Below are 25,829 nucleotides of genomic sequence, written 5' to 3'. Positions count from 1 at the left end.
ATCTGTCAGTCGTACTCCCTGCTTATGCTGCAGCCTTCTCATTACAGGTGGTGTTCAGGAGGCCTCTGTCTTCTTCCCACCTACTCATTTCCCAGGAGTTGTAGGAAATGAACTATTCAGAGACCTGTGTTAATTGTATTCTTTGACACTGGCTAAGAAGCTTATCTAGGACACAGTCAGCATGATCACATAAACGTACTTTCTTTAGGAAATCAATCTCATATATTTAGCTAAATTAAGTAAATTGTATCAAAGTTTCCTAAAAATACCAAGAACTTGGGTATTCTGAAAGTTCTTATATGTGTTCTTTCTTAGTATACAAGTAAATAATATTTTCATCTAATGAGAGCCTTCAGACAAAACCCTGATTATCTGGTTTTTAAAAAATCAAATTTTGACAGTCAACCATGTTAGGCTTATTTAGACACACAAAACCAATAGCCTTCAAAGGGAGTGTTCCTGACCAATACAGTATGGAAGGATGACATTCTTTAAAAGAGAAAGTTTAAAATTGGTTACTAAATTTGTGAAAGCTGCACTTTGAACGAAACTGTCTTTCACGTTTGTGAACTCTGTTCTACCAGGGCAGTGCATTGTGAAAAGAAGGAATATCTTAACTTGGGTTAGTTTGGAATATTAACGAACATTACACATGTGATGAAAGAGGTCCTTTTTTCCTCTTACTCTGGTGGAAGCTTCATCTATCTATTCAGTCTGGACACTGCACTTTTAAATAAAATTCAGGCAAATCAGGAAAAGTTTAGGCAGCAGAAGAATAACAGATACAGAAGATGCAATCCATGAGAAAATGCTGAAGGATCTGACTATTTCAGACTATAAAAGAACACTAATACATGAAACATCTATAGATAGAGACTGGTGGACATTTTTTCTCTTCACTCACCAAAGGCAGAACACAAGGAAATTAGGTTAGACATTAGGACACTATGGGAGGTACTGTCATTAGGCCTGCTAAGGGTAGTGAAACACACAAACAGGCTGTACAGGGAGCAAGTCAAGTAGATGTTTTTCCTGGATGAATTTGGTTCTGAATGAATAAGAATTATATTTTCTGGGCCTTTTAAACCATCTTTTACACTGATTCTGTGAAGCAGACAGTTCCTACAATTAGTGAGAGGCTTTTGCCAAACTGTCAGATTCCTTTTCCAGGCTTGTTTTTCCAAAGTTTCATACTTAAAACTGCATCATGTTGAACAACCAGAGCAAACCAGAGCATGAACAGATTTTAACCTGTCTCATACAGGCACCTGTATAATCTTTTTCAAAAGAAAGTGCAAGAATCTTGCAGGAGGTCTGCATGGAAACACATGCTTGTCTCCTTAGCCTTAGAGACATGGAACATCAACAGTTACATGCTTTCAGCCACTGTCTTCTGATTCTCTCTCAGTCCTTCCCAGTTGCAATGTGGACATTCTCATCATCTAGGCAAAACCTTACAAACCTTCTTTAGTCTTAGCATTATCAATGTTCATAGCAATGAGTTCTAAAAGTTGATTGGGCACTGCTAGGAAAGTATATTCTCTTTATAGCTTTAAGTATTCCTGTCAGTGCTATTGCATATCTGTTTAGGTTTTTCTTTGAATCATATTTGTTTTGGTTAACTTTTTGATTTCAACAATAAGCAAATATAAAATTAAACAATTCAAACACGCTATAGATACATAAGGTGCAAGATGAAAAGAGTCTGATAGTCCAGTAAAGATGTAGGTACAGTATCCCATATGCAGCCATAGCTAACTGAATTCTGTGAAAACCAGGGACAAATAAGAATGAGAATAAATGAAACACATACATTTTTATACTGAATCTGAGCACTCAGTCTTCTCCACAGGCAGATAAGGAACTCCTACAACAGGAAATTATGCAACAGATTGTCTATGGGGAATCTTCTTAGCTCCATGAAAAAAGCTCTAGAAAAAATTAAAAAAAGGTCTTTAAACCATTTTTGAGCAGTGTAAACACAGATGGTATTGACAGATCTAAGCATATTTGATTCTCCCTTAGAATGCTGCCAGGTAACAGCTACTGGCATTTACTATTACCTTATGTTTTCTGACAATCCATGTATTAAGTTCTTGTTGAATATCTTCAACTATCTACAAAAAACCTTAGTACTTTGGAAAAACCCCAGTAATTATATCGTTTGTCAAAAGTCACAAGATGGCATTCAGTGGCTGGTGCAAATCCAATATTTATGTTTAAACTCAAAATTCTAGGTATGTGCCTTGAAATATAATAAAAATAATGTTCTATTTACTCATTAACTCTAAACTCTTGTATTTCTTTTACTACATTTACCTTAGTTCTTCTGACTAGAAATATTATCATATGATATTTGTGACTTAGCATTTTATTTCCAGTTTTCACATTTCGTTCAGCCTGAAAACAGACTTCAGAGTTTCACCTTTGTAAGGAAGATTTCATTCTTTTCACTTGTTTGGTCAATCAACGTAAGTTACAAAGCAGAACCATTTTCCTATACTAATAAGCTCCAGAGCACCTTCAATTCCCATTTCATTTCCAAAATTTGCTGGCTGCAGCTGCTGCCACCCCCTTCCCTGAACCCCAAGGTATATTTTGGCTTCAGTGGCTTTCATAGACAATAAAAACCTTTTGAATTTCCAAACTGAAGGCAATTAGTTCTGTTTTGCTATACTGATAGACTAAGGCATTAAAATCCTGTTGTCACACTGATGCATGATCAGTCAGCAGAAACCATTCTTGAGGCAGCACAAGAGCTCATCTAAAAGAACTGTCTCTAAAGGAAGAAATCAAGTGATATATTAGCAGTATGGTTACTGAGGACTTTGCCATAACAAATGAGTAGAAATGTGAAATTGCATTGAAAAATGCACTTTACAATATCAGATTAGGATGAGTTCAATAGCTCTGCAAAAGCCCTGAAAACCTGTTTTCTTTAAACAGGTAAGAAATAAAAATGATGAAAGGGAAGATGTAAAATTTTCTTTGCATAGTTTAATACCCTTGTTGCTTACATTTGCAGGAGTTGAAATTTTGTAATGTATCTTTTCTGGCAGGCACAACTGCACTGAAGACAGGTCTATAAGAGATAAATGCAGAAATGAGTTTGATAAAACAGAACCCCCCAGCAAAAATTCATCTGTAGCAAAGGAGAGATATAATCGGACCTCCTCTCAAGGAAAGGTCAAAACTGAGATGAAAACATATGAATTGTTTACCCTTCCAGAAAAAAAAAAAAGAAAAAAAAAGAAAAAAAAAGAAACCAAACCAATCTAGTTTCTTATAAAGATACATTGTTTGGTTTTTTTACCATGACAGTATGAGAAAATATCTGAAGCAAAGCTGCCACATTTTTTCCCTCTTCCTTTTACTTTTCAGAGCCTCTGCAGCAATTATGATTAGCATGGGAAACCCAGTGTGAATCACATAACCTTTACATCTCCTATAGGTACAGGAGATTTTAGTCTTTACTCTTGTTTTCAAAGTACTGCAAGTATGAATAGTACTTACATAAAAATTGGGGATAGGGGTGCACTGGGAAGATCCAATTAGGATGGTGCCACCATTGTTATGAATCAGTTTCATCCCAAACAAGACTGTGAGACAGAACACAACTATAAATTACATTTCTAAAAAAAGTGCTTGGTCCAGAGATGGCCTTTAGGAAGGCTGTGAATCTGTTACACAGGAAGAAATTATAGGATTCCTATGGAGTCCCTCCTAACATCCAGGGCTGTACTAGTGAAGATCATCTCTTCCTGAAATTTAACCTCATCAGAAAGTGTTCAAAAATCTGAACATTTTTTATACTTTGATCTTTACAGCAGAGTGAGTGAAGCTGTCATATTCATATTTCATGAACATTTGTTGGCAAGTTAGAATGATGGAAGTTATTCCACTAGGGAATACCTCTCATTTCGTGTGCTGAACACAAACCAGCAAGCTAGACCCAAGCCTAATCATTATTTCTATTTTTTTAGAAGCGAGTTTTACTTATGTGAGTGTTATCACTTGTGTGAGAAATGCAGATTTAATAAATCTTTTCTCCTCTTTATTAAATGCTGTCATGTTTTTTTGTGTTCTACTACTTTTCAATGAAATTTTCATGTGCTAAGCCAAAGGGACTCTGTTAATGGTAAGTTGTCCAGAGCCAGCAACATAAATTTTAAGATGGGACATGCCTTGCAACAGAGGTGGTGGGGTAAGAGTAGTCACTGATGTTTTATACTTCTACTTTACAAGGATAATAAACACCACTAATTACTTCAGTGCCAATAAATTTTGCTTACATTTCTTCTCTACTAGTTTATCAGGCACTAGAGATCATAAGTTTCAAAAATATTATAAGGAAGGGTCAATATATGGAATTGAACTAAAATTCTAGTATTTTAGTTAAAGTGTAAACTCTTATTTAAAATATAATAGTTTATTAATTAATATTAAATTTATTTTAACATATTTATTTAATTGTTAAAATTAATTTAATCTTACATTAAAAATTTATGTCAAACTCTGCCAGAACAAAATGCTCCACTGGAAAATTTAAAGCCCAAAAAGCCTGTATGGGAACTCCCAGTTTTACAAAGCAATAAAAGTAATGGAGGATGTCTGCTCTGCTGTGCCTTGCTGATATGTAACTACAGTATGTAGATTGTTTAAGAACTTTTGATGTGGTAAATAACATCAGTTAAATCATTCTGATGGCAATCTGAGCAAATTGAAATGTCCAAAGAGATACACAATTACTTGGTTTCGCTGTGAGCAGCACATCTGATTTTGCATTCTAGATCTAAAAAGAAAAGCCTAGGAAAATGTGGGAAGCTGTGTGATGTTTCAGGATGTTGAGTATTGATGAATGTGAAAACTATCACTAATTTTATGCGGAAAAGTTGATTAATTGTAGAAGCATAGTTTTCTTCTTTACCCTTATGCATTTTCCACATCTGTGCCACAAAGTTTATTTTACAAAATGCTTTTAAGTTTTTGAAAACTTGCTCAGCCTTAGAAAATATATTAGGCCAAAATTATGAAAAGAATGAAATATAGGTAAACACATATAGAAATGAGGTTAATGTCATAAATAGAGAAGTTGTTACTTATGTAAAGCACTTGGTCTACCGTGAATCCCATTTTTTACCATTTGTATTATGCATTGAGATTTACAAGACTAATCTGATGAGCATCATCTCTTTTGACTTCATATGAGCTCACACAATTGCTGTAAGTATTGGCAATGAAAAATGGGAGGAAATCTTTATTACTGATTTTTAAAAGAATAGACTTGAAAGACTTTGCCATGTTAGTTATGAACCAATATAATTTCATACTCAGGATTTTGATGTGTTTCAGCACCCAATCTTCATTTGCTTTCACATGGAAACAAATTGACAAAGATCAGTTCTATGCTCTTTGTGTACTCATATTTTCTAATCTTTTCTAATGAAATTTTCATACATAAAAATGGAAAGAGCAATGTTTTTACTGAAACTAAGCTGACTTTGACTGAGTCAGAGTAATTTTAAATGTTGACTTTATATTGCTAGTTCCCCATTTTCCTTTATATGCACAAAAGCTCTCTGCTCTATTAGGAGGTATTGAATTTAAATGCACTGCTGTATAATTATCTTGAGCTTAATTATATGAACTCTGTTACTGTTTATGAACCATTGGGTCGTCAATACTGCCACTATTTCGATATTTATTTATATTTTTCTTAAAAAGAGCTACTAAATATTCTACTGGATAACTCTCCCAATGTATTTTTTTGAAACATCTTACAGTGAATAAAGTACTTCAGATAGCTCTTTATTTCACTACAACAATTTCTCTCAGAATTTTAGGAGAAATAAAGTCATTCCTCCTAGCCAGACAATATACTTTATTTAGTATTATTCCTAGAGGTGCACTTATGCCTTATGTTTTGCCTTCACTCCTCTTTATCGTGACCCCTCCCTTCTCTTTTTAGCACTCTTAGAAATTGTTACACAGTGTTCTGTCAGTGTTTGAAAATGTGTGTCTGTATATAGAGACAGAAAATGAGTGAAAGAGATCACAGCAAAATATCTTAGTAAGCACTGTTGGCATCCTTGGCATCTGTTATTTGCTTTCTTTTCTTGGAAGGATAATAGGTTGATCTAGCAGAATATGATTGATTAACTGAGCAGAAGGGATATTTTGCATGTGTCAGTACTTGGAAATGCCATAGTCTGAATCTATTCTCCTGCCAGTCTCTCCTCTCACACAACTTAATGCAAAACCCCAATCTTTGTAGGGCCTGCCATCTTTTCTGCACTTTCATCATCATTCTGGAAAGTTACCTTTATTTTATGCAAATAGAATTCATTTCGGAACCTGAGGGGAAAAGATGTACATACCATTTTGTAAAATATCTCCGTATGAGAGGTTTTAAAATATTTTCTTTTGAAGTTAGTATTCACTGGAAAAGTGAGATGAAGATGAGGCTGATTTATTCATCAACAGAGTCAACATAGCACAAGTAGCAACAGTGAAAACTTCAGCTAAACCATGAACACTGATCAGTCTCTACCTGTCCTGGGTTGAGCTGGCAAAACACCAACTGTCCAGGACAGAGTAAAAGGGTTCCTCCTCCCCCACAACCAGCCAAGGGAAAAAAAAGAGGGAGAGGAAAGAAAAACCCTCAAAACCGGGTTTATGCTGGAACTAACTACATGTATTTATACAGAAAAGAGAAAATTAAGAGGATACTACAATATAACACACACTTACACAAGTTATGTATAACAAGAAATAACTTCCCACTTCCCAGTAAATACAAATTCTACCATTTTAACTACAAATCATTCTAGAGAAGTTGGTTCTTCAGAGACAGACTTAAGCAGAGAGAAAAGCTAAGAACAAACATTTTACTTCCCTCAGATAACATGATGTTAAGCCGGTGCTCTGGGTTTGGGCCTCCCCATCCCTCCTGGGACGGCAGAGTGTCTTGCTGGGACCACAGCTGTGAAGCAACTGCCCAAGCCACACCCACACACCAGCTCTTACCCTTTTTGAGATGATGCAATATGGTATGGAATACAATATTATTGGCCAGAAGAAGTCAGCTGTTAGCTAGCTCAGCCCAGCTCAAGTCAGCTGACAATTTCAGGCCTAATCTGAACTTTAAAGCCTAATTTAGGCCCACCTGGCTAAACCCATAACACTACCTAAAGATTTGCTTCCTTCAGGTTTTCTGAAGTTGTTTTATTCTGGCTCTATGAGAAATTTGCTACTAGTTGTCACTCAGCTCTACTGTCTTTGTATAATTTCTTCAGAGTAACAGACTTGAAAACAAAGTGCAAGTATAAATGGATTATGAGATTGTTAATTCTCTTGTAATAAAATTTCAGCATCATTTCGATGTGGATATGGGCTTAATCCCAATCTAATTTATTCCTTCATTCAATATACCAGTACTACTATTTCTTTCCCTTTTACAATTTCAACTTAGATAACTCCTGGTTACAATAAAGTACAAATTAATAAAGTCATGTATTCATTATTTTATCCACTCTATGAAAGGTATAATCGTCCCACCTGATATCCAGAGTGAAACACGGACTTTTCAATAAAAAAATAAAAATGGACAAATCAGATTTGATTTTAGCACATCTGTTTTAATATCCTTCTGGTTTTACAAAGTAAATGAAAAGCTTAACTATAAAAGATTTCTAACTCCTGTGATTCTTAGCCCTGTGTTTCTGGGACAGCTTTTATGATGGCCTGATTTCCCTTGGGAAATTATGGGAACTCAGTGTAAAGTCTTAGGCTGTCAACTTTCACTTCTTTAGTCCTATTAGCATCGATTGCCAGAATTGCAAACTTTTAATATGGTTTGCACTGTAGATTTAACCTGTTTTACATACACAGTTTGAAAATATAATTCTGCACCATAATTTTTGGTAAACTGGGGGGAATTCAGCTCACTGAGTTTAAGCCAAGGTAATGATTCAGTTAACCACTGGGGCTGCCACTAAAGCCAGTGGAGAAAAAAGGGTATTTCAGAGGTTGATTTATCTCACCTATCTTGGTCACATATCTTAAGAGTGGGATGAATTCCTTTCCAATGTGCTTATCATTCTTTCCTGATCTGCTACAGAACTTGCTTGCATGGTATGCTTTTTGATCACTGAAACTGGGAGAAATGATTTTAATCTTCACTCAATATACCAGAAAGACAAGAGAATATTGATGTGCATTTGTTTTGAAACCTCAACCCTTCCTTTCTCTGCAGTTAAGATTTGGTTTATTTGAAGAACAAGCATGTATGAAAACTAAAGTCAATGAATACATCATGTAAATCTCCTTGCTTGAATTTTGTGACATCTAGACTTTTTGTGTTCAGTCTCCACCAATTTTTGTCTCATCTTCCTGAACACTCCATAGAAACCAAGCAGCAACTGCATGTGTGATATGGGTAGGACATTGCTATTATGCCAAAGGATCATATTCCAAAAGTTCCTACAGCAGCCCACTGATAGGGCAGGGTGGGTTTGGTCTTTGGACTAGGATCCAGATTTTGGATCAATTTTACAAATAATTTTTCAATTGTTTAAAAAAAAAAAACCAACCCTAAATATGAAGTTATTTCTGTACCTGGTACAAAATATTTTCATGCTGACTAAAACTTATTAGACACAGAAAAGTAAGAGTCAAAAATTCCTTCCTTTGCTTTCCCTTTCATTTCTTTCTGATGCCAAGTGGGACTTTTGACATGGCATGACTTAAAGGTGGATTCACCATCCTGTTAGATTCAATAGGAGGTGGTGTTGAGATATATCCAATCATAGAGCAGAAATGACCGTCTATCATCATGGTCAATTGTAGCTAAGCAACAGCTCAGAGTCCTCCTATCAATAGTTTTTTGAGTTGATGTGTTACTGAGACCAAAAGGAAAAACAAAGTGCATGCACATATCCATTCTCACAGAAGTCAAAAAATATTTTCAACTAAAAAATGTTATTAACCTTCTAATGACTTGTTAGGATTTTACGAGATAATTGAGGCCCCTTTTTAAAACTGAAAACCAGTTAGATTGCTGCAAACTTTTAATAACATGCTCAATACAAAAAACTTGAGACCTTAGGGAAATAAAAAAAATATTTTTCAACAAATGAGTGCAGAGCACTGTCACTCTCCCCAAATTGTAATTTCCAAAGAGAATATGTCACTGTCTGTCCCATGAAGTTGTCCTGCAGGCAAATCTGCACTGAGGCACAGGCACTGATGTCACAGTCACAGATGTCTCTTTAAAATTTGGTTAAAACCTATTTTGTGTTAAAAAATTCATATATAAAACTGAAAAAATAACATTGCCTAGTGTTCAATTCATAACCTCCAAGTTTTATTATGCTAATCAGCTACAGTTAGTTCATATTTCTTCCTCAGCTCACTCTATATTATTTGATATCTCTATCAGTGACTTGGATTAGATTGGAAAAGCATTTTCTTGCAGAGTTGGAGATGATACAGAGGTCAAAGCTGTAATAAACAATGAAGATGATGGGTTACTGAAGAAGCAGCACGTCAGGATCAACATCTGAATGTAATATTTTATTTAACATAGGCTAATAGGTTGTTGGATTTAAATTGGTCATCTGTAAAACAATTGAAATTAAAGGATGGAAAACCATTCTGAAAAGAAAAATCCTAGAGGACAATTTAAAAGTCTACAGAAACAGGATTTGCATATGATCAGTTATGACATTTTTGACTGAAAGAGACAGTGGGCTCTGTGTAAAGTGTAAGGCATTTTCCTTCATGTGGATACCACTGGATGGAGGGGGACAAACAAAAAAACAAACAACAACAAAAAACCACCAAAACAACAATGAATGCACAAGGCTTGCACTGGCCTTCTGTCTTATACATACATTAAAAGCCCAGCATACATTAAACACACAGCATCTGTGAAAGTCATAGGAATACATTGCACTTCTTAAAATTTTTCCTATTGTATATTCACAGTGAGTCCACCATTTGGTAGGAAAAATATAAAATATGCATTTCTTTTATGAGACAAGCACAAGGCATATGAAAGCAAAGACATTGGGGGTTGAAATGAAAAGAGTACAAAATAATAGCTATTTTATCAAAGCTTAGCATTTTAGGAGGAACCAAAAAGTTCTCATTTTGACAGACTTTTTTTTGTGATTTTCTTTTTAATCAATATGTTCCATAACACTATGGAACACTATGGAACTCATTATGATCAAATTTGAAGCAGACTGAGAGGGAAAGTTCAGGAAAGTTCTGACTATGATTCTGTAAAAAGTATGGTTTCCTCCTCAAAATGTGTCCTGGATTGTAAGAGATATTCATAACTGTTGTGCCTAGAATTTGTTTTATTGGTTCATTCACCATACACTGAATGTGGCTCTACATTTGTTTCTGCTGAAGGGCTGCCCAGGTACCAAGGAGCCCCCTTGTTCTGGGGCTTCACTGTGCCATGCAGACCCTCCAGAGGGAGGAATGGATTATATCTTCCAGGAGGAGAGATTGGGAATGAGACAGCCAGAGTGGTCCATCAGTGCAGAAGGGAGAATTAGAGCAAGCAATCTGGAGCATGAGAAAATGCTGGGAGATACTTGAGATGGAAAGATAAAACTAAACTAAATCTGTTTAAAGAAGAATATGGAACCTGAATCCAGAAACAAACAGGCAAACTTTGAGGGGATTCATAGGGAGCAAGACTCAAGAGAAGATACCTTAGGGAATGCAGCTGTCAGGGAAGCACGAAATGGTCTTTAAGACCAGATGTTTTCTCTCACCCAGAAAATCAAGAACTTCTCTCAAGTCTCTAAACTGTTGTCACAACTACAAAAAGAAGTTCAGCACAATGGGAGAGCTCAGGCTGAAATTTAGCACAGTTCATAAGCACAAGAGGTATTAATATGACTTTCTTTAAACCATTTGCCCATTTATGTTTCTCAAGAGGCATAGCTTTACAGACCTTATCCAGTGGGTTTGTGCCAGTGGAAAGTAAAGCTGAGCACAAGTTATGTTTCCGAAGTAAACATGAAACCTAGAAATAAAACCTGAGGTAGTGTTAATTCATGCTTTGGATCAAGTAATTTTGCACCACTAAAAGGAATCCATTTCTTATTTTAAAAAAGTAAAGATATTGAAATTTTGTAAGCCAAATGAGATGTAGGAAATAAAAGTATGTAAGACCAGAACAAAGTCCTGAGATCCCTTACTGGACATGAAGAACTCAAATCGATTTAAATCAGACTTTTGTCTGCATCCAAAGTGAGAGGTATTATCACAGTGGCAGAAGTTCCTCAGATAAGCAACTCAATTATATCAGGATTATCATAAGCCAATTTTAATAAAACTAAAGATGAACTCATGTCAGTATAAACCTGACAAAAATGTCACTGAAGATCTTCCCAATGACAGCTTAATTAATATGCCAGGAAGTAAAGTTAGGCTAAAATAATTTTGCAAACAATTTTACAGAGAAATAATTGCCGCTGTTCACATATAATCTTTTGAGTTTCTAAGACAAGTAGAACAGATTGAAAGCATGATGATAAGATCTGTAACTGATGGTAGTCTTTTATTTACCAAGCAATGTATTCCTCATGAGCTGGCAGGCAGGTTTGATTCCATGACAGGGAAGAGAACCCGTTCAAATGGGCTTGAATAATTTCTCCAAGATGCTGAGGAAGATATGTGAGAGAATTATGGGATGTCTCAAAGCATTGCAGCTACAGTGCTGACAGGTCCATTTTCCCCAGGTAAAGGAGACTGTTGCCTACTTATTCAGAGGGAGTGTATTTTCCAGGATATGTGTCACAGAGTTGTCCCTGCTCCCGCTTCCAGGCCACAGATAAACCTGGTCATTCATCAACAAACTGAAACAGGTTTTTTACAAGAATGAAAAGTTAAAGGATGATGAGATTAGAAATGCAAAGTGCACCATATCTGTAAGACTGAGTAAGTGTCTTCAGTTAGGAATTATTAAAAAAAAAAAAGGAAAAAGTCAGTGAAGTCAATGGAATTATTTGTCCTTAAATTCTGTGGGCTACTTTAAAAATCTCCCTGTGAATGTTCATGGCCTAAATTACTGAAGTTATGCATGCAAGATAAAGAAGGGAAGTTTTATGGAATTTTTTGAAACTAGATAATATTTTTCAGCTTCAAACATCTAACCAGAAACATTATCAATTGATTTAAATGGCGAGAGAAAAATTGTATCTTCTTTGATCTAACTCTGCCAGACCAAGTGAAGCTTACCTGAGAGTGAATGTGTGATTTACATATTGATCTCAAAAGAGTACTTGGGATTTATTTGATTGTTGCTTCAGATAGATTAAGTACAAAAGGATAAAATAAGTGGAGCAAACATCTTTTGAGGTGGGATTTGGATAACACACAAATCTGACAGTATTAAAACCTTGGCAAAGGACTGAATATTTCATGTGCACTAAGTTCTCCTTGGAAAGTGAAGTAGGATGATAAAGAAGTGCTGTCCCAGCACAACTGATGAATTAATAAATCTGCTAAGTAAACTCTCTCTGTAATTATTCCTTTAGCAAACTGAGATAATGTTCCAGGATAAGTGTGCTTGAGAATAATACCAGAACTCTTCACTCTTGAAACACAATTTTATTTGTAGGGTATCCCACAGACTACTACCAAGATCAAAATCCTCTTGAAATCAGGTGCTCAGAGAAGCCTCCATTTCTCAGGGAGACTCAGGATAAAGAGAATTAAATGCAAGAAAGGGCAGACATAAGTCTAATTCAACACCTTCACCATTTTTTTTAATCTATTCATTATTGGTAGAGACATGCAGGACCATGAAATAAGTTGAGAAGAGTAGAACAACATCAGTGCCTGGAAAAGGGGAATATCCAAGTGAAAAACATTAGATGTAATAGAATCACAGAATCATAGAATAATTTGAGTTGGAAGGGATTTCTGAAGGTCATCTAGGTCAACCCCCCTGCATTATGCCAACATGTTCTCCATCTAGAATCAAATGGGAAAGCAGAGCACAACTTACCAGTGACTTATCCACTGCTTTAGATATCTACAGAATAAATTGCCCTAGACACATCACTTTAAGGCACCCCAGGCATTGCAGCCACATGCATTGTGGAGGGATATAGCACAGGAAGGCTAGGTGAATGTTTCGGCGTATCTAATTTTCCTTGGTTTTCCTGGAAGTTGAGACTGGAAATGCCTAATTTCCTGATTCTTGAAGTCTCATTTGTTGCTACTTTTTTTTTCAGGACTAAACTTCTGAGTTGTTTTTTTTTCTTGTGTCAACAGGATCTCAGTACAATGAGTTTCATGGGATAAAAAAGTATTAGGGAAAATCTACTTTTCTTCTTGCAGTTTTATACCGTATTGCTAATTCATGTTAAATGGCTCCCTGACATCCAATCCCGTCAGATCTCGGAAGCTCAGCAGGGTCAGCCCCGGATTAGGACGTCGTGGATGGGAGACCTCCTGAGAAATGCCGGGTGCTGTAGGTTCTAGTTCTGAGGACTTCACTGGCACTGTCCAAGCTCGCTCGGCCATGGCAGATGAACCTCAGGACTTAAACGGTGGGGCCAGTTCTGCGCACGCTGAGCCTCACCTAAAATCCACTGCGCAGGCTGGAAGGGCACACCCACGTGGGGACAGCCCTTCCCAAATCTTCGTTCGTGAAGCCGAGCCACACACACACAATTCATGTGTCATCCTCACATTCTTTTCTCTCAGTTTGACCAATTCTTCTGAGTCAGTTCTTTGTGGTTGTAATTCTATCCTCAGTAAGAAGTTGGGCAATGGTGGGGTGGGTATTTATTTTATTATGATAATTTATTCTCGTGTGAGTGCCTTTAACTTTACCACAGGAACTCTGTGTAGATGACTCTCAATTCCTTCCTTTGCAGTTGCAGTTCAGTATTTCTGATGTTAGTGTGTATATAACCTCATTGCAGAATTGAAACATAGTCATTTTGACTGTGTTCAATATGCCAGTGATATGTCTTATTTTGCTGCCCAGTTTCATATATGAAATTTAATTGACTTTCTGTCATTTGTAATGACTCCCACATTGAACAGGCAGGCTTGGGGTGCATCTGCAGAAAGCCAATTAAGAACAAAATGGCAGAGTTTGCCATGGGCTACAGAAATTCCATCCTGTTTCCTCTAAGTATTTAGTTTGAAAAAATATTGTTGGACAGTTTTGTAGCTGCCGTTAGTAGGCTATAGCATATTGTGTTTCTCTTCACATGGGAAGAGCTAGTTTTTCTCTTTGATGTAAACCACATAATCCTTTTCATGGCTGGCTGCTCTCAATTTTTAGAATGACCAAATATGAAGCTTGTAGTTACAACAAATTCTTGGTCTGGAATAATGCTACTAAATATGTGGAAAACTGTAGGAAGTGATATATTTTCTAGTATAAGCAACAATATTAGTATTAGTCTGCAAACAGAACTCAGGTCTTGTTGTTACAGTAAAATCAAAAGTGAGCAATTCAGATCTATAGAAAAACCCTGTGAGACTCAGCTATCAGCCAGAAGCTGCAAGGAGCTCAGCTGCTGCTGGCTGGTAGAGAGGAGGTTACTCCCCAAGAATTCACATGGTAGGAATTCACAGGACTCTGCAGGTGCAGGAAAACAGCCAGGATAAATAATATAAACATGGGACTTGTGAGAGATAGGCTTTAACCAATTGAAGTATCTGGCGTAGTGGTGTGTTAACTCTTTTAGCCAATAAGCTGTAGTCCTAACCCTATATAAACTGTGTGCTTTGTGTAATAAGATGTCTTCACTATATCTTCACTATAAACTTCATAAGCTTGTTGGTGAAGTCCTTTCTTTCCGTGAAAGTTTGTTTACTTTAAGGTCTGAAAAATAATGACAGTTTTCCCTGTGTTCCATAATGTGCTAGAGACTAAAGAACTGATCCATTTTATTTAAAAAATGTTTCAAGGTTCCTGTAATTAAAATCAGTTCTTACTGAACAAAAAATAGTTTTGGCTACAGAGATCATATTAGTAAATATTAGCAAATAAAACCAAACATTCCTTCAGGAAAACCACCAAAGTAACACCAAGAATACCCTTATTGCTTCCAGCTTTATTAATATTTCTGACATACTAAATTAAAGATTTTACAAATCAATTACTCTCACTTCAGATGAAGGCGAGATAGTCTGACATCCTTTTTAGGTAAACAGCCTTAAGTAACTCATGCTCCCTTTTGTGTTACAAAAGTAAACCACATAAAATGTATAATGAAATTTAGGCTTTGACCATCCCCGCCACAGAATTTCACAGAATTATTTTCTATCTTTATGCCTTCATGCATTCAGCAGAAATGGCGAGAAAATAGTTAACAAACTTGTCTTTTGAGGAATCATATAAGAGATATATCATCATGTACCAGAAAAGCTTGCTCTGTTAAATTGTATTTTTTTTTATGGTTAACTGATGTTGATTTCTAAGTTTGCTTGTATTTTAAAAGAGCAGCATTCTCTCATAGGAAAACAGAAAAAATAAATTACAAAATACTTACTAAAGCAATCATAAGTCTCATCCTCTTCTGCTTCTCTTTCATTTTTTTTCCCATCCAAAAGATTTATGTCCTGTAGCACAACCTTTTCTTCTGGCCTTTAGAAAATTAAATAAAAATGAGGTATTTCCCTCTTCCCACTTGGAGGATGAAAAATGTGCCTATAAGATGAAGCAAAATAGATTAAATCCTTCTTAATAAGTTATCAAAACCCCCGGAATGCTTCTGACAAAATCTCATAAAAGCTTTTTCCATTATTTGGGAATATGTGCAATTAAGGAATAATAATAAAGAAAATTAAAAATTAAAATAGATTACTTAATGGATTACAGGCCCAATCCATGATTAACGTGCCCATCAACTTTTCTGTCATAATTTGATGACACAGAAATTTTGATAATGGCACAAAAATTAATCAAACTGCATTATAAAAATTGTTTTAGCTGGTTTTTATGATCTGGTTCTTGTCAGAGCCTTGACCAGTGCTGAAACTTTCTTTCAGTCTGGTTCTCCAGAGTTCATCTGCCCTCCACCAGTAAACCATTTACAGCCCCCATGAAATGTTCATGTTTCATGCCCTTGCTTTGCATGTTAAGACTGATTAACAGCACGTTCATTAATGATATTTATTATCTTTATATGAATTCCCATGTACTAGGAGCTGGATCATTTACAAGGCTATTTTTCAAATACAGTAGCACAGGCATTTTTGTCATTGTAACTTTTGGCCAATATTTGTGTTGGCTGCTTGTGGTGACAGAGATAAAAAAATACACCTAATTAACAAAAGAGGGACCTTCAAGCTCCTCAAAGAAAATATAATGGGGGAATAAAAAAAAAATAAAAGGAAAACAAAAAAATAGTATTAGTGGAAAACTAATACTAACTGCTAAAATATGGGCCCACTCTTTGGCAGGAAGATGGCCAGATTTTAAAATAAGCCAATTCATGCCACGCTTTATATTTAAAGATTCTGCACAAATTAGGGACTGAGACAGGAATATGCTGATGTACGTAAGAATGAAGTCTCTCTTCTTTTCTTCTGTCAAATGATAGCTAAAACCCATAGACAAGATTTCTACCAGCATTAAATGATGTGGGTTCATGCTTTGAAAGCTAAAGGATTTGGAACCAGCATTTATTGTGTGGATTGTGTTGTGTGGACTGCCACTTGACTTTCTTTTAGTCCTAAATTGCTGCAACATGCAGAGAGCATTACTTACAGATATATCTATACGAGATAACCCTTCATCAACACAGAGGGCTTCCTAAAAAAGATCAAGTGAAAACAAACCAAAATTATTCTGCTGCCTAGGGAATTAACTAATGTGTCATGTATGAAAATGGCTTTCAAAATGAAGCAATTCAAGGAGCAGAGAGCCTGCAGTATCACACAAAAGTCAGCTGGTGCCTTCTGGAAAGCAGCTTGAACATATGCCGATATTTCGAGTGGGATGGATACAGTTCATTCACATCCACCCTAAAGATATCATGCAGCTTATTGCTGAGAAAGTAGTATGAGAGGAGCAGGCAGAAGCAACATTCATATCCCTGCACTGGTATATGAATTCATATCCCTGCACTTCCAGTGTTAGGAAGCTGGAAACTAGAAGCTGGTGGTGATAAAAGTGCTGGTGTCACCTTCATCTGCTCTTGAGTAGATGAGCCTGGTGGTGGGTCACTGTCCTTCACTGCTACCACCTCCCCTTACTACAGAGAGTGAGTGTTGCCACTGCAATTATTAGTTACTAAGTGATACCCTTAAGGAGGACTCACAAAGAAGGTCAGATGGATGATATTTGCTCTGTGTGTCCTTAGAAGACAAGGACCATAGCAACGCTAACCTTGGGAATATAGTGACATTAACCTTAGTTTACAAAAAATGTCATGCCAATCTCTTAAATACAGTATTGAGAGAGCACAAATTTTTTGCCTGCAGCTTTGCAACAGGTGCTGTCAGCTAATGTTTTGTACCAGTGTGCTTTGTAAACAGGAAAAGATTGGACCCAGGGAAAGCCTCTTGGAAGATTCTTATTCTTTTTGCCCTCAGAAATGTGTATGATTTTACAAATAACAATGCTGAACTGTTGCTTGCAATCCCCAGCTCCTTAATATCATTTATATATAATTTATATATGACACTATGGGGAAAAGCATTACAGTATGAAGAAATAGAATTTTATCCATATAATTCCATATACTTTTACATATTGCCAATCTGCATCCATTGTTTGAATCTAAATCCAGAATCTTACAAAAAGACAAGCATTTTCCAAAACAAATGACCTTACATGCACAATAGGAGAAGAATTAATGGAACCATTTGTGACTGTATCTGCACCCCTTTTGAAGCCTGTGTTTTGCTGAAATAATTTGACAGTTTTCTAGGTTGCTGAGCATCTGAAGATGCTTCTGATTGCCTAATTATCTACAGCGTTCCCTGAGGAAAACTTCAGACCTTATATTTAGGTGAAATCCTCTGACTCTGAACCACGTGTTTGCTACATCCAGTGCTCAGGAATATGACAAGATTGTGATGTCCAGGAGTGCAACTGAAAGTGCAGCCACTTCCACATGGTTAAAAGAAATGCGTCACACAACAAGGAACAGCATCCACAGATTAGATTAACTGCAAATACCTTCGAGGTTGCTGAGGTATTTGATTGGGATAGAGTTTTGTTATTTTCTTTCACAGACAAGAGTGGAAAACAGCACTGAACATAGAATCATAGAATCGATTATGTTGGAAAAGACCTCCGAGATCATCAAGTCCAACCCTTGGTCCAACTCCAGTCCATTTACTAGATCATGGCACTCAGCACCACGTCCAATCTGCGTTTCAAAATCTCTAGGGATGGTGAATCCACCACCTCTCTGGGCAGCCCGTTCCAATGCCTGATTACTCTCTCTGGAAAGAATTTTTTTCTGATATCCAACTTAAATTTCCCCTGGCAGAGCTTGAGTCCATGCGCCCTTGTCCTATTGCTGAGTGCCTGGGAAAAGAGACCAGCCCCCATCTGGCTATAACTTCCCTTCAGGTAGTTCTAGACAGTGATGAGGTCACCTCTGAGCCTCCTCTTCTCCAGGCTAAACAACTCCAGCTCCCTCAGCCTCTCCCCATAGGGCTTGTGCTCCAGTCTCTTCACCAGCCCTGTTGCTCTTCTCTGGACCCGCTCCAGCACCTCAATATCCTTTCTGAACTGAGGGGCCCAGAACTGAACACAGTACTCAAGGTGTGGCCTCACCAACGCAGAGTACAGGGGAAGGATCACTGCCCTGGTCCTGCTGGCCACGCTATTTTTGATACAGGCCAGGATCCCATTGGCCTTCTTGGCCACCTGGGCACACTGTTGGCTCATGTTGAGCTTCCTGTCAATTAGTACTCCAAGGTCCCTTTCTGCCTGGCTGCTCTCCAGCCACTCTGTGCCCAGGCTGTAGCGCTGCAGGGGGTTGTTGTGGCCAAAGTGCAGGACCCAGCACTTGGCCTTGTTGAACTTCATTCCATTGGAATCAGCCCATCTCTCAAGTCTATCCAGATCCCTCTGCAGAGCCCTCCTGCCTTCCAGCAGGTCGACACTCCCTCCCAACTTGGTGTCATCATCAAATTTGCTGATGATGAACTCAATCCCCTCATCTAAATCATCAATAAAGATATTAAACAGGACTGGACCCAACACAGACCCCTGGGGAACACCACTGGTGACTGGCCGCCAGCTGGATGCAGCTCCGTTCACCAGCACTCTCTGGGCCTGACCCTCCAGCCAGCTCCTAATCCAGGAGAGGGTACACTTGTCCAGGCCATGGGCTACCAGCTTTTCCAGGAGTATATTATGGGAGACAGTGTCAAAGGCCTTGCTGAAGTCCAGATAGACCACATCCATAGCCTTCCTCTCATCCACCAGGTGGGTCACCTGATCGTAAAAAGAGATCAGGTTGGTCAGACAGGACCTGCCCCTCCTAAACCCATGCTGGCTGGGTCTAATCCCTTGTCCACCCTGAAGGTGCTGTGTGATTGCACTCAGGATGAACTGCTCCATAACCCTGTCAGGCACGGAGGTCAGGCTGACAGGCCTGTAGTTGCCAGGGTCAGCCTTGCAGCCCTCTTTGTGGATTGGGGTGACATTCGCCAACCTCCAATCATCTGGGACCTCCCCAGAGAACCAGGACTCTTGGAAGATGATGGAGAGTGGTTTGGCAAGCTCTTCTGCCAGCTCCCTCATCACCCTGGGATGGATCCCATCTGGTCCCATAGACTTGTTAGGATCCAGCTGGCTCCATAAGTCAGTGACTATTTCCTCCTGGAATACAGAGGGGCTATTCAGCTCCCTCTCGCTATCTACCAGCTCCAGAGGCCAGTTGTCTTGAGGGCCACCTGTCCTACTGGTAAAAACTGAGGCAAAGTAGGTGTTAAGTACCTCAGCCTTCTCCTCATCTTCCTTAACTATATTTCCCTCCAAGTCCAACAGAGAATGGAGGTTTTCCTTGCCCCTTCTTTTGTTATTAACGTATTTATAAGAGGACTTTTTGTTATCCCTAACTGAAATAGCCAAATTTACTTCAAATTCCACTTTTCTTTCCCTAATTTTTTTCCTGCATGACCTAGCTCTATCTGTAAATTCTTCATAAGTAGCCAGCCCTTTTTTCCATAGTCTGTAAACTTTCTTTTTATCCCTGATTTCTTTCAGAATCTCCCTATTTAACCAAGCTGGCCGTCTTCCCCTCTGGCTGGCCTTTCGGCACACTGGGACAGCCTGTTGTTGTGCACTCAAAATTTCCTTCTTAAAGCATGTCCAATCCTCCTGGACCCCTTTGCCTTTAAGGGTTGTTTCCCAGGGTATGCTCTGAATCGGTTTTTTCAATAGGCCAAAATCTGCCCTCTGGAAGTCCAGAGTAGAGGTTTTAATGGTGGCTCTCCTTACATCCCTGAGGACTGAAAATTCTATTATTTCATGGTCACCATGCCTCAGGTGGCCTCCAACCACTACATCATCTACCAGCCCCTCTCTGTTTGTAAACAGTAGATCTAGCGGGGCCTTACCCCTGGTAGGCTCATTTACCAGTTGATGAAGAAAATTGTCCTCTATACACTCCAGGAACCTCCTTCACTGCCTCTTCTCTGCAGTATGAAGCTCCCAGCAGATATCTGGCAGGTTAAAGTCACCCACAAGAACAAGGGCTGGAGATCCCCATTTGCCTTTCCCCCTACCCTCTTCCAAGAAATGATGTTGTACATGACCATCTGAAGTAACAAATGTAGGACAGCTCATCTGCTTGGGCCAGTTGAGAGGAGTTGCTCTGACTTCCTTTCACCCAATGCTCCCCAACTGGCCACAAGGCTGCTGCATCAGAGGATCTGCCACCAGCCCCTTAAAATTATTCCCTCTCACAAAATGTATTGAGCATCTTCAAAATGATTTTGACTTTTTCATTGCTTTTGAATGTTAACAATTACTGTAGATTCTTTCATATCTGTTGTTTAGCTTGGTTTTCTGTTTCATCCCCCCACCCTCTTTTTTATGGATAGTTCAGCTGCCAAGAGACAGATACGTTAAGCAGAACATTTTTATTTAAAAATAATGGATTAGAGTTCTTGAATTGTGTTGCTTTGGCAGCTCTGATAAGGAAAAAACACCCGTAGTGTGGTGATAATGTGGGAAAAGCTTCATCATCTGCTATTTCTCACTCCTTTGCTGCATTTAAATTATGTAAGAGTCTGCTTCCACCTCAGCCTACTGCACCCTGCTTAGCAGCCTGCATGACTCTGCAGTTAATTCTTGCAGCTACTGTAATTCCCTTTTGAAATTATTTGGCAGCTCACCCTGCTGAAAAGGGTATATCTGGAAATTGCCTTTTCTGCAGTTTCACAATGTCTGCGATTATCCGATTTAAGCCCGAGGATCACACTCAAAGGAATTGAATTTCCATACCTGACTAATAACTCCTGTCTGCATTTCCATTTCTAGTGGGTTCTTCACAAAGCAGCAAATTTTGGATACAAGAATCTGAAAAGAGCTCGCTGAGGAATAGCTAAACTCAAATCAACACAAGTGCTGAGTGAACACTGGGCACAAACATTCACAATAAATCTCATAAGGCAAAAATTTCTCATACAGTTCAGTATCTTCAGGAAGACATTTGATTCTTGGGATCAAATTTTCTAGAAAAAAGTAATGCCAGAACAAGCTTTATCAAAACTGTTTGTGAGGGAATGTATGTGCAGAAGCAAGTACTACTTTCTTCATTCAGAAGGGAATGAAACTGTCCAAAATCATCACAATGAAATCAAACAGCAGTGAGTTTCCCAAAGTTCAAAATAAGAAAGGACTGAATTTTAGAATATGTGAATTGCATATCCTCCTGTTTGGAGGATTGCCACAAAGTATTAACAAATATTTTGACATTCCCAGTCAGATATCCAACACACTTAATTTTCAGGAAAAAGTTTGAACATTGAAGGTTTTCTACAGTATGGGAAGGCAATAAGGCAGTTGTGCTGGATTTGCTACAGCCAGTTTTCCAGAGCATGCTACATTGGCATTTAATGTCCTGGTAGTTGAGACAACTTCATAACACCAGATTGGCATTTTTGTTGACTTGATTGTTTTATTTGCAAATATTGTCCAGCCTTGCTGAAATACACCAAAGGCTTGTATTGCTTTAGGATCATAAGGGTTGATTATTATTGTCTTCCATGAAATTACCCAGCCCATGGTTCAAGACCAAAGTTAATTGTGACAATTTTTCTTTGATCTGTAATCATGATGAGCTATAAGAAAAACAGATCTTAAAAGGAAGGATCCATTTCTGGCAACTTCTTGCACCAGCTGTGAAGAAAAAATTTACAATTAAGAATCATATACACTTTATCTTGAAGGCTGCCCATCTTGAAGATATAGCCAGCTGAGTAAATCTTGCAATGTGCTAAGTACCTTCAGTTCCCATAGAAACTAAATGGGATCAAAGGACACCCAGCACCTCGCTAGCGCAGACTGTTGGCTGCCGACCAGCCCTGATGTTTATGTGCAGGTGTGCTACACCAAAAACTGCTTTCATGAGAGTTATGAGTTTTCCATTACATAGACAAGACTATGAGGACTTCTCAAGGACACAGTACTTTAAAGCTTTTTGAAACCTACAGGCTGAAATAGCCTCTCAGGTACATGGTCAGCTCATAATCAAATAATAAAGGAGCAGTCCTGCTAGTGTGCATACCTTTGCAGCACCAATTTAAATAAACTCTCTCTTACTGGAGAGACTTTTTTTTGCAGCACTGTTTTACATACTGGCCACGAAAAGCACTGCACCAATCTGCAGAGCTATCAGAATCACAGGGCACATTTTAACACTATGAACCAGCAACAATAGTAGTGGGATGCAGACTTCATTCAAACCTCTCTAGCATGATTTCCCATATCATACTGTTACAGATAAAAAATATGTAGTTTAAAAGAGAACAGAAAAAACCCCAACCCTCTAATCCCCTGTGCACTTTGTAAGTATAATACAAATTATTCTAGCACTTTTGCCATGCAAGGCAGAAGTACAGAGGTGATAATAGAGCGTGGCTCATACAGTCCAGATATCCCTCATGTATTTGTAAACACAGATGTACCAATTCTTGCTGTACTATATACCCTTTGTTTGCCATGGTGTAAATTTTCCAATCCATATTGATGCCCTCTTGTGATATTTTGAATGCAATTTTTCTGGGAAGCTGAGCAAGTAACTCCCAGCCACTCCAGTAGAACTATGGGCACTTTATAGCTCTTTAGGTGAGATTTTTCTGACTATATGTAGACAGCTACAGTACATAGGCCTCAGCTGACTAATTCACTGTACAAATGAAGAGAAATAAGCTCTAGGATGGGAAATTCATTCTACTGAGGAGCTGGTACTAAAATCAGTGAGGAAAACTGTACAATAGAATAAAACCAAACTAAAATCCAAGAAACATCCCAAACCAAAACAGAACCCTCAAACAAACAAACAAACCCTAAAAACCAAGCAAATCAAAAGAACTGTTTCCCACCCCTATTTCTTCTTATTGAGTACAAGAGGTATCCGAGTGGTTAACTAAGCTGTAGGTGAGTACCTTACAGTTCTCTGAGATTACATGACTCCCATTTTACAACTCTCTGAGAAAGGATAACCAAAGCCAGCTGAGAGTTTACAATGTATACACATTTGTCTGAGAGTTTATAACATATACACATTTGTCTGTTATCGGCATGACACATTTTGGTGACCTATGGGTGTATTCATCAGCAGAAGCTTCTGTCTTGTGAAAAAGTCAAAGGTTTCCCAGAGGGAGTCAGCTCCTAAATCTAAGGGGTGCTGCAGAGCAGCTGGCTCAGCAGCTGCCACCAGTGTGCAACAAGGTGCTTGCTGTTGTTACAGGCAGTCTGCCCTGCAGCAAAAGATGGGAGCTGTTCCTTCCTGAGGAATTTTAGCTCCATTTCTTCCTGTATGAGATGACAGGACCCAAATCTCACTCAGTTCTGTAAATGGGAGGAAGCTGTTCTTTTACATGGGGCAACTTGTCTCTTTGTAGGGTGGAAGTTCCCAATTCTCACATGCTTCTTGCTTTATTTCCCCCACTTTGAGCATTGTTTCAGTGCCTTGGTAGATCCTACAGTGCTAGTAAGTGCACTCTGATTTTACTTATATACAGTCATGGACTAACTTAGGTTGAGAGGAAACCCCAGGGGACACCAATTCCATCACAGTGATTGAAGCACAACTAACTAGACCAGTTTTCCCAAGGCTGTGTTTCCTGAGTGCTGAACATGTCACAAAGAGGTTCCCTCCACAACCTGTCTGGGCAAAGTGGCCCAGAATTTGACCTCCTTCATGGCAAAAATACTTTTCCTTTGTCTTACTAGAGAAAAATCTGTCTCTGTCATTGTGTTCTACCAGCAGGTAGTTGCAGAGAGCACTGAGGTCTTCCCTAAGCCTTCCCTTCTCCAAGGTGAGCTGACCCAGCTCTTTCAGGTTGTCCCTGTACATTGTGTGCTCTGTCCTGTTCCCTGGTCAGCATGGAGGCCTCCACTGGACTTGTTGCAGAATATTAGTATCTTTTTTGTACTAAAGAGCCCAAATCTAAATTCAGCACTCCAGATCTGGTCTCAGCACTGCCAAGTAGAGAGGAAATCTGTCCTTCCTGGACCTACTGCTACAGTCCTTTTATTTTGTGTAACTGAAAGCCTTTTCTTTACCAAAAAAAAAAAAAGTCCTCCATAGCTTCAAGGCAATGACAAAGCAGAGATAGTTTTCATTTCCAGTGCTCATGTTGTTTTCAGCTTCAGTTCCTGAGATTCCTAACTCTTGGTGGTAATGTCAGTGAACACAGATTTTTTCTAATTCTTCTCTCTACCCATCCTGGCACATATACATCTCTCGCAGAGCTAAGACATCTTTCCTTCACTCTTTTTATCTTATCCCTTTCCTTCTTCAGGATCCCTAAACTAGTTCTCTGCAGCATGTAGCACCCTAGACCCAATAAAATAAATAAATAAAGTAGAATAGCTGCATTGTAGCATCAAGATTTTATGACTTTTCTCTCATATTGGGTTTCATGAACAAATTTCAATTTTAATTAAAAAATATTGCTGTTTTCCTTTGTCCCAATCCTGCAGAGAGAATTAAGCTTCTTAAGGAAAAAAAAATTAAGCAAACTGCCTTTGTAATCAGTGCAGCCCTCACCCTCTGACAGCCTTTCTTAGAACACCTTTTTCATTCTGTTTGAGTGGCATCTCAACCATAAAACAAGGACACACTTTATAGGTATGCACTTCATTGAAAAATATTTAAAAAAACATATCTGGTCTCTTCATGTTTGTTTACAAAAATACAGAGCATCACTGCTTAAGAAAAATAAGCACTTCAAGTAACCCCTTGCTGTCTTTAAAAAAGCCCACTGAATGAAGGTTTCAACCTGCAGGATCCAGCTGCCATGAGACATACAGCAGCTTCAGAGCCCTTTATTATGCAAGACTGTAGCTGTAGTTTCCCAGGCCAGTGTTTCTGCTTCAGTCCTTCCCAGAAACATCCTGCCTGTGGGTGACAGTGGCATGGTGTTCACTGCCACAGGTGTGTAGGCAGAAGCTGACAAGCGCTGCCCTGACTGATTTCTGGCACAGCTCAGTAGCTGCCATGGCCAAAGGAAAACTTGCAACAAAACACCTTGGGTGCAATTACCTCCTTTTGGAGACTATGAGAGCTAACAACATGGGCGTGATGACATTTGTGATTTGGTCCCAGGAACAAAGAGTGGTCTCCAATATCACTTAA

Source organism: Pithys albifrons, chromosome 2 (assembly GCF_047495875.1).
Source record: "Pithys albifrons albifrons isolate INPA30051 chromosome 2, PitAlb_v1, whole genome shotgun sequence".
NCBI lineage: Eukaryota > Metazoa > Chordata > Aves > Passeriformes > Thamnophilidae > Pithys > Pithys albifrons.
The sequence above is the reverse complement of the archived record's forward strand: the minus strand, read 5'-3'. Positions refer to the sequence as shown.